The 13,093-nt window shown below is 40.8% G+C and overlaps 1 pseudogene; it reads right to left on the bottom strand.

Moving 5' to 3' along the window:
* Positions 1 to 12,330: 12,330 nt before the first annotated feature.
* On the bottom strand, positions 12,331 to 12,450 carry LOC136321450 (U2 spliceosomal RNA; annotated as a pseudogene).
* Between the last annotated feature and the right edge of the window lie 643 nt (positions 12,451 to 13,093).

The raw sequence follows: 13,093 nt of genomic DNA, 5'->3' as shown, positions 1-13,093 counted from the left end.
ATATTCAAAGATAACAAGTCCAGGTTATCTTGTCGTTCAATTATGTTGCATACCCACCACCCAAAGTCAGATTGTCCTCTGTCACCTTCTATCTTGTTGTCTTTGTGCCTCTCCCCACCCCCTATCCCTCTCCCATTCCCCCCTCCCCCCCGTAACCACCACACTCTTGTCAATGTCTCTTAGTTTCAGTATTATGTCCCACCTACGTATGGAATAATACAGTTCCTGGTTTTTTCTGATTTACTTATTTCGCTTCGTATCATGTTATCAAGATCCCACCATTTTGCTGTAAATGTTCCGATGTCATCATTTCTTATGGCTGAGTAGTATTCCATAGTGTATATGTGCCACATCTTCTTTATCCAGTCATCTATTGTGGGCTTTTTGGTTGTTTCCATGTCCTGGCCACTGTGAACAATGCTGCAATAAACATGGGGCTGCATGTGTCTTTACGTATCAATGTTTCTGAGTTTTGGGGATATATACCCAGTAGAGGGATTGCTGGGTCATAAGGTAGTTCTATTTGCAGTTTTTTGAGGAACCACCATACTTTCTTCCATAATGGTTGTACTACTTTACATTCCCACCAACAGTGTATGAGGGTTCCTTTTTCTCCACAGCCTCTCCAACATTTGCTATTACCTGACTTGCTAATAACAGCTAATCGAACAGGTGTGAGCTGGTATCTCATTGCCGTTTTGATTTGCATTTCTCTAATAGCTAAAGAAGATGAGCATCTTTTCATATATCTGTTGGCCATTTGTATTTCTTCCTGGGAGAAGTGTCTATTCATATCCTCTTCCCGTTTTTTTATTGGATTGTTTGTTTGTTTGTTGTTGAGTTTTATGAGTTCTTTGTATATTTTGGATATTAGGCCCTTATCTGAGCTGTTGTTTGAAAATATCATTTCCCATTTAGTTGGCTTTCTGTTTATTTTGTTATCAGTTTCTCTTGCTGAGCAAAAACTTCTTAGTCTGATGTAGTCCCACTCATTAATTTTTGCCTTCACTTCTCTTGCCATTGGAGTCAAATTCATAAAATGCTCTTTAAAACCCAGGTGCATGAGTTGAGTACCTATGTCTTCTTCTATGTACTTAATTGTTTCAGGTCTTATGTTTAGATCTTTGATCCATTTTGAGTTAATTTTTGTACAGGGAGAGAGACTGTAGTCCAGTTTCATTCTTTTGCATGTGGCTTTCCAGTTTTCCCAGCACCATTTATTGAAGAGGCTTTCTTTTCTCCATTGTGTGTTGTTGGCCCCTTTATCAAAAATTATTTGACTATATATATGTGGTTTTATTTCTGGACTTTCTATTCTGTTCCATTGGTCTGAGTGTCTATTTTTCTGCCAATACCATGCTGTTTTGATTGTCGTGGCCCTATAATAGAGTTTGAAGTCAGGTATTGTTATGCCCCCAGCTTCATTCTTTTTCTTTAGGATTGCTTTGGCTATTCGGGGTTTTTTATAGTTCCATATAAATCTGATGATTTTTTGCTCTATTTCTTTAAAAAATGTCATTGGAAGTTTGATGGGAATTGCATTAAATTTGTATATTGCTTTGGGTAATATAGCCATCTTGATTATATTTATTCTTCCTAGCCAAGAACAAGGTATATTCTTCCATCTCATTATATCTTTTTCGATTTCCCTTAACAATGGTTTATAGTTTTCATTATATAAGTCCTTTACATTCTTTGTTATGTTTATTCCTAAGTATTTTATTTTTTTTGTTGCAATCGTGAAGGGGATTATTCTTTTGAGTTCCTTCTCAGTTGTTTCATTGTTGGCATATAGAAAGGCTATTGACTTCTGTATGTTAATTTTGTATCCTGCGACCTTACTGTATTGGCTTATTGTTTCTAGTAGTCTTTTTGTGGATTCTTTGGGGTTTTCGATGTATAGGATCATATCATCTGCAAAAAGTGATACCTTTACTTCTTCTTTTCCGATATGGATGCCTTTTATTTCTTTGTCTTGTCTGATTGCTGTGGCGAGAACCTCTAGTACCACATTAAATAAGAGTGGAGAGAGTGGACAACCCTGTCTTGTTCCTGATTTAAGGGGGAAAGGCTTCAGTTTAGTGCCATTTAATATGATGTTAGCTGATGGTTTATCATATATGGCCTTTATCATGTTGAGATATTTTCCTTCTATACCCATTTTGTTGAGAGTCTTAAACATAAAATTGTGTTGTATTTTATCGAAAGCCTTTTCTGCATCTATTGATAAGATCATGTGGTTTTTGTTCTTTGTTTTGTTGATATGGTGTATTACATTAACCGTTTTACATATGTTGAACCATCCTTGAGATTCTGGGATGAATCCCACTTGATCATGATGTATTATTTTTTTAATATGTTGTTGTATTCGATTTGCTAGTATTTTGTTTAGTATTTTAGCATCTGTATTCATTAGAGATATTGGTCTGTAGTTTTCTTTTTTTGTGCCATCCTTGCCTGGTTTTGGGATGAGGGTTATGTTGGCCTCATAAAATGTGTTTGGAAGTATTGCTTCTTCTTCAATTTTTTGGAAGACTTTGAGTAGAATAGGAACCAAGTCTTCTTTGAATGTTTGATAAAATTCACTGGTATAGCCGTCAGGGCCTGGACTTTTATTTTTGGGGAGGTTTTTAATGGTTTTTTCTATTTCTTCTCTACTGATAGGTCTGTTTAGGCTTTCTGCTTCTTCTTGACTCAGTCTAGGAAGGTTGTATTTTTCTAGGAATTTATCCATTTCTTCTAGGTTGTTTAATTTAGTGGCATAAAGTTTTTCATAGTATTCTACAATAATTCTTTGTATATCTACAGTGTCCGTGGTGATTTTTCCTCTTTCATTTTGGATTTTGTTTATATGAGTTCTTTCTCTTTTTTCCTTGGTAAGTCTTGCCAAGGGTTTGTCAATTTTGTTGATCTTTTCAAAGAACCAGCTCCTTGTTCTATTAATTTTTTCTATAGTTTTTCTGTTCTCTAATTCATTTATTTCTGCTCTGATTTTTATTATTTCCTTTCTTCGGCTGGTTTTGGGTTGTCTTTGTTCTTCTTTTTCTAGTTCCTTAAGGTGGGAAGTTAAGTGGTTCACTTGGGCTCTCTCTTGTTTGTTCATATATGCCTGAAGCGATATGAACTTCCCTCTTATCACTGCTTTTGCTGCATCCCATAGATTCTGATATGTCGTATTGTCATTTTCATTAGTCTGTATATATCTTTTGATCTCTGCACTTATTTCTTCTTTGACCCATTCATTTTTTAAAAGTATGTTGTTTAGTTTCCACATTTTTGTGGGATTTTTCCTCTTTTTTGCAGTTGAATTCTAGTTTCAAGGCTTTATGATCAGAAAATATGCTTGGTACAACTTCAATTTTTCTGAATTTGCTGATGTTGTTTTTGTGGCCCAACATATGGTCAATTCTTGAGAATGATCCATGTACACTGGAGAAAAATGTATACTCAGTCACTTTGGGATGAAATGTCCTGTAGATGTCTATCATATCCAGGTGCTCTAGTGTTTTGTTTAAGGCCACTATGTCTTTGTTGATTCTCTGTTTGGATGACCGATCTAGAGCCGTCAGCGGTGTATTGAGGTCTCCAAGTATGATTGTATTTTTGTCAGTTTTTGTTTTAAGATCAATAAGTAGCTGTCTTATATATTTTGGTGCTCCTTGGTTTGGTGCATATATATTAAGAATTGTTATGTCTTCTTGATTCAGTGTCCCCTTAGCCATTATGAAATGGCCATTTTTGTCTCTGAGTACTTTTCCTGTCTTGTAGTCAGCATTATCCGATATGAGTATTGCTACACCTGCTTTTTTTTTGGATGTTATTTGCTTGGAGTATTGTTTTCCAGCCTTTCACTTTGAATTTGTTTTTATCCTTGTTACTTAGATGAGTTTCCTGTAGGCAGCATACAGTTGGATTTTCTTTTTTAATCCATTCTGCTACTCTGTGCCTTTTTATTGGTGAGTTTAATCCGTTTACATTTAGTGTAATTATTGATACTTGTGAGTTCCCTATTGCCATTTTATATCTTGCTTTCTGTTAGTTTCGTGTCTTGTTTGATCCTTCTCTTTCGTTTTTCTATCTTTTGTTTTTATTTGGTTGTATTCCATACATCTTTCCTCTGTTGCTATCTTTTTTATCTCATGTGCTTCTGTGGTGGTTTTTTCAATGGTGGTTACCTTTGAGTAATGAAAAGGGTCCCTACCCTGTTCATTGTAGCGAACTATTTTGTGAGTACTTTTGCACTCCATCGTCCTTTGCTACTGTTAATCTCCATCTTCTCCCCCTCTTTCTTTTTGTTGTTGTCACAGTTTAAATTTGGTTTTATTGTGTTCTTCTTGGAGCTTTTACTTGTGGCTCTGTTTTTTTTTGTTCTTTGTATCTGATTGGAGAACCCCCTTTAGTAATTCCTGGAGTGGGGGGTTTCTGATGATAAATTCCCTCATCTTTTCTGTATCTGTGAATGTTTTTATTTCTCCTTCGTATTTGAAGGATAGCTTTGATGGGTATAGTATTCGTGGCTGAAAGTTCCTCTCTTTCAGGACTTTAAATATTGGGGTCCACTCTCTTCTAGCTTGTAGAGTTTCTGCTGAGAAATCTGATGATAATCTAATGGGCCTTCCTTTATATGTTGTATTCTTCTTTTCCCTGGCTGCCTTGAGAATTTTTTCTTTGCTGTTGGTTTGTGTCAATTTCATTATGATATGCCTTGGAGTAGGTTTGTTGGGGTTAAGAAAACTTGGAGTTCTGTTTGCTTCTTGAACTTGAGGCTTTAGTTCTTTCCACAGGCTTGGGAAGTTCTCATCTATTATTTGTTTGAGTATGTTCTCCATTCCATTTTCTCTCTCTTCTCCCTCTGATATACCTATTATTCTTATGTTATTCTTTTTGATGGAGTCAGATAATTCTTGTAGGGCTATCTCATTTTTTTTAATTTTTGAGTCTCTTTCTTCTTCTCTCTGTTGTGCCTCAAGTTGCTTGTCTTCTATTTCACTAATCCTCTCTTCTATCTGACCTGTTCTATTAGCTAAGCTTGTTACTTTGTTTTTCAGCTCGTGAATTGAGTTTTTCATCTCTGTTTGATTTGTTTTTATAGTTTCAATTTCCTTGGACATATATTCTTTGTGTTCATTGAGTTGTTTTTTGAGCTCCCTATATTGCCTTTCTGTGTTTTCTTGTATATCTCGGAGGATTTTTAGGATTTCTATCTTGAATTCTCTGTCATTTAGCTCCAAGGTTTCCAATATATTAATTTTTTTCTCCATAGATTTTTCCTCATCTAGCTGTGTTACCTCTCTTTCTTTTGTATCCATGATATTCGATTTTCTCTTCCTTAATGGCATCTGAGGGTGGTTTTGTTGATAGTATTAATGAGATTTAATAAAGAATAAAAAGTTAAAAAAATAAAAAATAAATAAAAAATCGAAGAGTTGTTTTTTTTAAAAAAAATTAATAATGAAATAAAGAAAAATAAAATAAAATAAAAATTTTTAAAAAAAGGAAATTATTCCCCCCCTCCTTTTTTCCTCTCCTCTCCTCTCCCCTCTTTCTTGAGAAAATCTTGTGGTGGACTGTGAGTTATAACAAACAATGCCTGTGATGGAGGGCCTGAATTGGGGAAAAGTAATAAAGGGGCAAAAAAGAAAAAAAGAAAAAAAAAAAAAAAAAAGAAAAAAAAAAGAAAAAAAAAAAAAGAGCGTATGGACCCACAAAAAGCAAATAAGGAAAAAATTTGGGTCAAGAATAAAATGATTTGCTTTTAGGTGTTGGTTGTCTAAGAGTTATGATGAGAGGAATAAGAGGAAAACGGAAAAATGGGGGACAAATTAAAAACTTACTATTGTATTTAGTGGAACAAGAACTAGATAATATGGAGAGCCAGGGATGGGAGCACTGCTAGTGAGCTAAAAAGGTGAAGTAAAAACCCCCCAAAATGCCACAAACATAGGTTTGAGTCCCAGATAAGATAATTTGTTTGTTATTGAGGTTTGAATGAGAGGAGATGTAAAGGAGAAAGGAAGAAACTAATATAGAGGGAGAAAAGAAAGAGAGAGAGAAAAAAAAGAGGGAACCACTAAAAGAAGAAAAAAGAAAGGAGAGAGAGAGAGAGTTAAGGGTTTTTGAGTGCAACCCTCATAGAGAGAAAGGAAGAGAAGAGAAAATATAATGGGAGATGTAACACTTATGGGTAGTGTAGTTCAAGGAGAGGAGAGAGTAAGACCAGTAGAGAGTTAATCGGCCAAATTGGAGGAAGAAAAAAAAGTATCAAGAATGAAGATAAGAGAAACAAACGAACAAATATAATAAAATGTGATAGGTTATAAAGTCTGCAGATTATTCTTGATTTTGAGAGGTTATCTTCTTGCTTTTTCTTTTCTCTCCCTCTTCCTGGTCGGTGACTCTGTACCCCGGGTTCTGCCCCTTTGGCACGCTCAGGTAGAGGCTTGCAGTTGATAAGTCTCTATGGCAATGTCATGTATTGTGCTTTAGTCTCGTGGGAGTTGAGGCTCATTAGCATTTATAGGCTCCGACAGTGAGAGAGTCCGTGTTCCTGGAGCCTTTCTCCTAGTCTTTCCTTCCTCAATTAGTAGCCTGATAATCCAGCTATGGGGTTGCTGCTGCCTCTGCCTGGATAGTAAGAGGCTCAAAGAGCTGGCAACTCCCCACTCTATTTCCACTCAGCACAGGGCTCTGGGTAAGGCTCAGTCAGTCAGAGCTGCTAGCATAATCAGGCGGGCTTTCCGCCCACTCAAAGACCACTGGCTCTGCCACTCTGTCCGGTAACACAAGCGGGCGCCCACTTCTGGGGGGCGCTTGGAGGAAACTCTCACTCACTGTCTGCGACCAGGATATCCAGCCAGCAGTCTCACGCTCTGAGTGAAACCCCCAACAGCAGGGAAAAGTTGCAGCGTTGGAATTGAGTCTCGCTCCGTCCCCGTGCGCGGCTTTTGCAAGGCGCTGGGGCGGCTCGAGATTCCGCTTTGGCCCACACAAAGGCCCCTGACTCTGCCCCTCTCTGCGATAACACGGGCGTGCACTGCGGAGGCAGTCGGAGGAATTGCTCACTCCTTATCTGCGCGCGCACACCAGGATATGAGGCCGGCCGCGGTTCCCTCTGAGTGAAACCCTCACCAGCACGGAAAATCTCCACCGTTGGTAGTAGTTCTCACTCCCTCCCGTGCGTGGCTTTCCCAGGGTGCTGGGGCTGCCCAGAGACTCTGTCCTCGGCCCACAGAAAGGCCTCTGACCCTGCCTCTCCGTGGGGCAACACGGGCACCCACTCTCGGGGCCTAGGAAGAAATTCTCGCCCACTAACTGCGCACCGACCAGGAGACCGGGTAAAATGGCCGCTCCGCTTGTCTTTCTTTGTTTGGGTTTGGCGCGAGTGTTAGCTTGTATTGCCCGAGTTGCCACAGGATCAGATTTTCCTCGGCTTGGATCTGTGTGCCACAGCCTGGTTCGGCCGTTTGTGCCGCGGCGGCCTGGATCTATTCACCCCCTTTGCCCGCCTCAGTTTCTATATTCACAGTTACCAGAGAAAGCCGCCCTGTTTAGGTTAGTGAGGAAGGAGGAGCATTTCTTACTCCCTATTTCCTTCGGGGTTTGGTTATATATTTAGCCAATTTTTCACTCAATCATACCTTTGGGTGTATTGCGAAGCATCTGGAAGCTCCAAGTATAGGTTTTTCTGTTTCTGGTTGAAGATCTTGTTGAGTTTTGGGGGAGATTTATCGGTATCACTTCCTACCCCGCCATTACTCTGACTCAATTCCCATTTTCCACAAGGGAAATGAATGGGCTCATTAACGTTGGGTCTCAGGAAGATTGAGTCCCTTACCTCAGGACTGACAGCTGGTATTTGAGAGCCTGGCCATCACCTGAGTCACAGGCCTCTGCTTGTCCTCATTACACTACAGCACTGGCCATAATCAAGAAGGCCTTATTTACAGTCCAGGAAAAGAGACTGTGATAAGAAAAAATAAGGCAAACAAAGGGAGGAAACTGAGGCCCAGATGAGAGACGTGTATGCACACCCTGAGACCAGCCTTGAAGACTTGTGGGTCCTGGGAACCCAATGGGAGGAGGCGGGTGAAAAGGGGCTTTCATGGAAAGTAACTTCCCAGGGCGACCTGATCATAAATTCCTAAGTGGGCAGGTCATGGTGGCAGTCACCCCTCTACCCCACCTCATTCCCATCCCCAGCCATATAACTTCTTCAGTTAAGGCTTATCTTCGTCTTATGCAAGCCCTGTCCATTGTTTCTACGTTAACATATTGCCCGCTCTTCTAAGGCATGACCACCCTCAAGAGAACTTAACCTCATAATCTCTTAACTATCCTGTATCTCAACCCCACCTTGCTTTCTTCTACCCTCATGTCATCTTTCTTAAGTTTCCTCCTTCATTCCAAATGCATAAATAAACCCACAAATGTTTATTCTTTGAAGCATTTAAAATCTTGCTTCTTAGCAATTGTCATCAGTTTTGGTTCAAATAAAAATTCTCAAAACAAACAAACAAATAAATAAAATTCTCTGCAGGTTTGGACACTTCTTACTCCCACAAGGTTTTTGACCAAATTTCACCAGAAAGTGCTGATTTCAGAACTTCCAGCAACAGAGACTAAGGTGTTCTGAGAAGTTGCCCATTGCTCTTTACCCCCAGGGAAGAGCCTTCAGTGTAGAAGTAGCATGTGTTCTAGGGGTTCAGTTCCAAATGTGATGGCCTAGGGCAGAGGTCGGCAAACTCACTAGTCAGCAGAGCCAAATATCCACAGTACAACAACTGAAGTTTCTTTTGAGAGCCAAATTTTTAATTTATTATTATTTATTATTATTATTATTATTTGTATTTTTCTGAAGTTGAAAACGGGGAGGCAGTCTGACAGACTCCCGCATGCGCCCGACCAGGGTCCACCCAGCATGCCCACCAGGGGGCGATGCTCTGCCCATCTGGGGCGTTGCTTTGTTGCAACCAGAGCCATTCTAGCACCTGAGGCAAAGGCCACAGAGCCACCCCCAGTGCCCGGGCCAACTTTGCTCCAATGGAGCCCTGGCTGTGGGAAAGGAAGAGAGAGACAGAGAGGAAGGAGAGGGGGAGGGGTGAAGAAGCAGATGGGCACTTCTCCTGTGTGCCCTGGCTGGGAATCGAACCCGGGACTCCTTCATGCCAGGCCGACGCTCTACCACTGAGCCAACCAGCCAGGGCGAGAGCCAAATTTTTTAAACTTAAACTATATAGGTAGGTACTTTCCTTATCGAGGTAGCACTGCACATGGTATTTTGTGGAAGAGCCACACTCAAGGGGCCAAAGAGCCGCGTGTGGCTCCCGAGCCGCAGCTTGCCAACCAGGGGCTAGAGCTCTGAGAGAACTGCAGTGTGACTTGACTCACTGGGGCTCAGGGAGGGATGTTTATTGAATTTTTTTAAAATTGATTTTAGAGAGACAAAGAGAGGAAGGGGGGATAAGGGGAGAGAGAAGCATTCATTTGTTCCACTTAGTTGTTATTCACTGGTTGCTTACTGTGTATACCCTGATCCGGTGTCAAATCTGCAACCTTGGTGTTTTGGAACAACTCTGTAATTGACTGAGCTAACTGACCAGGGCCTATTGGTTTTCTTTTTTTTTTTTTTTTTGTATTTTTCTGAAGCTGGAAACAGGGAGAGACAGTCAGACAGACTCCCGCATGCGCCCGACCAGGATCCACCCAGCACGCCCACCAGGGGCTACACTCTGCCCCTCCGGGCGTCGCTCTGCCGCAACCAGAGCCACTCTAGCGCCTGGGGCAGAGGCCAAGGAGCCATCCCCAGCGCCCGGGGCCATCTTTGCTCCAATGGAGCCTTGGCTGCAGGAGGGGAAGAGAGAGACAGTGAGGAAGGAGGGGAGGGGGGTGGAGAAGCAAATGGGCGCTTCTCCTATGTGCCCTGGCCGAGAATTGAACCCGGTTCCCCCGCACGCCAGGCCGACGCTCTACCACTGAGCCAACCGGCCAGGGCCCCTATTGGTTTTCTTATAGTTCCTTTACAACAGGCTTCCTAGACCAAAAGGGTGGCTCACTACTTATCCCTCGAGCTTCTAGGCTCCCAAGAGGATGGCAGCAGATCTGTTTTAGGATACAAAATATCCTCAACGGAGACAGGAAGATGTCCTCTGAGCAGAGTGCACCTCAGCGACTGAGCAGCTTGTGCTGGTGAAGATGACGAGCTGGGATTCTTAGTGGAGCTCTGGGATCCTGAACCACATGACATAGTGAGATGGACACTTCTGAGTAAAGCTGGCCAACAAATGCCTCATTTTCGCCTGTGGCCAATTACAGCATGTTTTTGGATCATCCTGAGGCAGCTCCAGAAGGCCGGTGGTAACAAAGTCTGACATTCAAAATGGAGAGATTGCTGGATTCCAGAAATGACTCACCAGCGATTATGACCTGAGGAAAATTTATTATCTAAAAAATAAAGAGCAAAGAAGCGTTCTACTTCCCTAATTATGGATTCTCCCCCTCACATAGGTCTCTAGCTGAGGGAGGGGAGACATGTTAATCTTGGAATTATTTTGTTGGAAACTTCATGTGAGGCATAAAAAGCCAGAAGAAAAAAGTAATGGAGCTGCTCACCTTTGCATCTTCTAGTAGGAGAAGGGCAACCCCCACCAAATAGAGCAAAAAAAGAAAACGAGAGACAAATATTAGTCTTATGATAATAACTTTTGAGACCTATGCACCCACATACTGGCTTAACTTTATATGGTTTTGTTTGTTTAAACAACAGAAATTATAAGTATTGTTTGTTTTATACTTGGTAAGCTGGCACTTTCAAGTAGGTGAGAAGCACAGAGAACAAGATGAACAGAAAGGGTGGGTTTTGAGTTAGGTGGACCAGCGTTTGTTCTTGGGTCTAACACCCATGAGCTATGAACCTTTGGGCAAGTTACTTCTTGCCCCTCAGTGCTCAGTGTCTCTTTATATATATATATTTAAATACATATATATATTTAAAAATTTATTGATTTTAGAGAGAGAGGAAGGGAGAGAGAGAAGCATTGACTATATGTTCCACTTATTTATACATTTATTGGTTTATTTCTGTATGTGCTGAGGATTGAACCCACAACCTTGGCATATCAGGATGATGCTCTAACCAACTGAACTACCCAGCCAGGATTCAGTGTCACTTTCTTGCCTGCCAAATGGGATACAAAAAAATTATACTGAATCTTGATATGAACATTTTATATTCTCAAAATGCTTAGCACATCAAGTATGCTAAGTAAATGTTAGTTAATACTAACAGTAGTAATATATGATAAAAACCAAAGGTACCAGATTGTGAGCTCAAGAGTAGAGACTTCCTTGCTCTTCTCTGTACCCCCAGCACCCTACATACTGCTTGGCACATAGTAGGTAACCCCTAAACATTTGTTGCATTAAACTGAGTTGGTTTGGTTAGCAATAACAGTCAACAACATTGCTCTAGATCAGGGGTCAGTAACCTATGGCTCACGAGCCAGACGTGGCTCTTTTGATGGCTGCATCTGGCTCACAGACAAATCTTTAATAAAAAAATAATAACATTAAAAATATAAAACATTCTTATGTATTACAATCCATTTCCTACCGCTCATGTTCATGGTTGCGGGTGGCTGGAGCCAATCACAGCTGTCTTCTGGAACACCACCAAATTTTTATTGGATAATGCATAACGTACATGGGTCATTGTATGGCTCTCACGGAATTACATTTTAAAATATATGGCGTTCATGGCTCTCTTAGCCAAAAAGTTTTCTGACCCCTGCTCTAGATCCTCTTGGGATTACAGAAGTGAGTGAGTGCTGGATAAAGTCCAACAGACAAGATTCAAGTCATTTAGTTCTCATTCTCAGTTTTTTGTTTTGTTTTGTTTTTTAATTCTCCCCCACCACTGCAGGGGGTGCACGATTCCCGGAAGGAAGTACTGCAATACTGGGTCAATGCTTGGAGTGGATAGAGCAAGCTCCTATTCCATGTCCCTGCTCCAAAAATACATTTAATACCATATTTCCCCATGTATAAGACGCACCCTTTTCCGAAAAATTTGGGGTCTAAAAACTGGGTGCATCTTATATAGTGGTTGTAGATTTTTAAACTTGCATTTCCCACTTTTTGGCACTTGTTTTTGCACTCATTGTTGAAGACAGTAATTTGTCAACAGACACAGATGATACAAGCTAATGGATGGTAGTTTTGACAGTGATGAGGAGTTGTATGAATTTTATGATGAATAAAACTTGGAGTTCAATAACTTTAGTAATACATTTTTTTTCAAATTTTGGGCCCCCAAATTAAAGTGCATCTTACACATGGGAGTGTCTTATACATGGGGAAATATGGTATATTTTCCTTAGATAGAGGACATATTAGATATTAAACTGACAAGAACAGATACTACACTTGGTTTTAGCCAAAATGCCAAGCAGCAATTTAATCTCAGTTGTTTTTCACCAGTATGTCAAAGAAAATAGCATCCACCAGGATCAGAGATAGTAGGTAGCTTCCCCCAAACCATTCTCCCTTTTTCCCTTGCTGACAGATAGGTCCCCAGCTGTATTTGGGCTCTCTGCCGCCTCTCTGTGACTCAAGGAGACGTAATAAATCTTCATTATTTCAGGCCAGTTGTTCTGATGATCTCATTCCCTGTGCCTGTGATTGGTTTAAGGGCTGGCCATGAGGCTCAGTCCTGGCCAAGGAAACTTGAGAGAATGTTCCGACAGGATGCCAGGAAAGGTTTCCTTGCTTAAAAAAAAAAAAAAAAAAAAAAAAAAGATGGAGAAGACACACAGAGGAAAACAAAACAACAAACACCCTGTTTCTTTTCCACCGGCTATCGCTGAGGCTGCCTGTGAAGCTTGGAACAGAGGCAGCGATCCTGCGCCCATGTGGAGAAACGCTGATCCCTGAGGATGGCAGAGCTGAATGCTGGAAAGAACCCAGGTCCCGATGACATCACAGAGCCACTGAATTCATCAGCCCTAGAATTCTTGTTCCTAGATAAATTTTCCCTTATGGTTTAGGCCGGTCAAGTCCAGATCTCAATGCTGTGTGGTTAAGTGAAAGCAACCTAGAT

Source organism: Saccopteryx bilineata, chromosome 1 (genome assembly GCF_036850765.1).
Source record: "Saccopteryx bilineata isolate mSacBil1 chromosome 1, mSacBil1_pri_phased_curated, whole genome shotgun sequence".
In the NCBI taxonomy this organism is placed as follows: domain Eukaryota; kingdom Metazoa; phylum Chordata; class Mammalia; order Chiroptera; family Emballonuridae; genus Saccopteryx; species Saccopteryx bilineata.
This window is presented reverse-complemented; position numbering and strand designations above follow the sequence as displayed.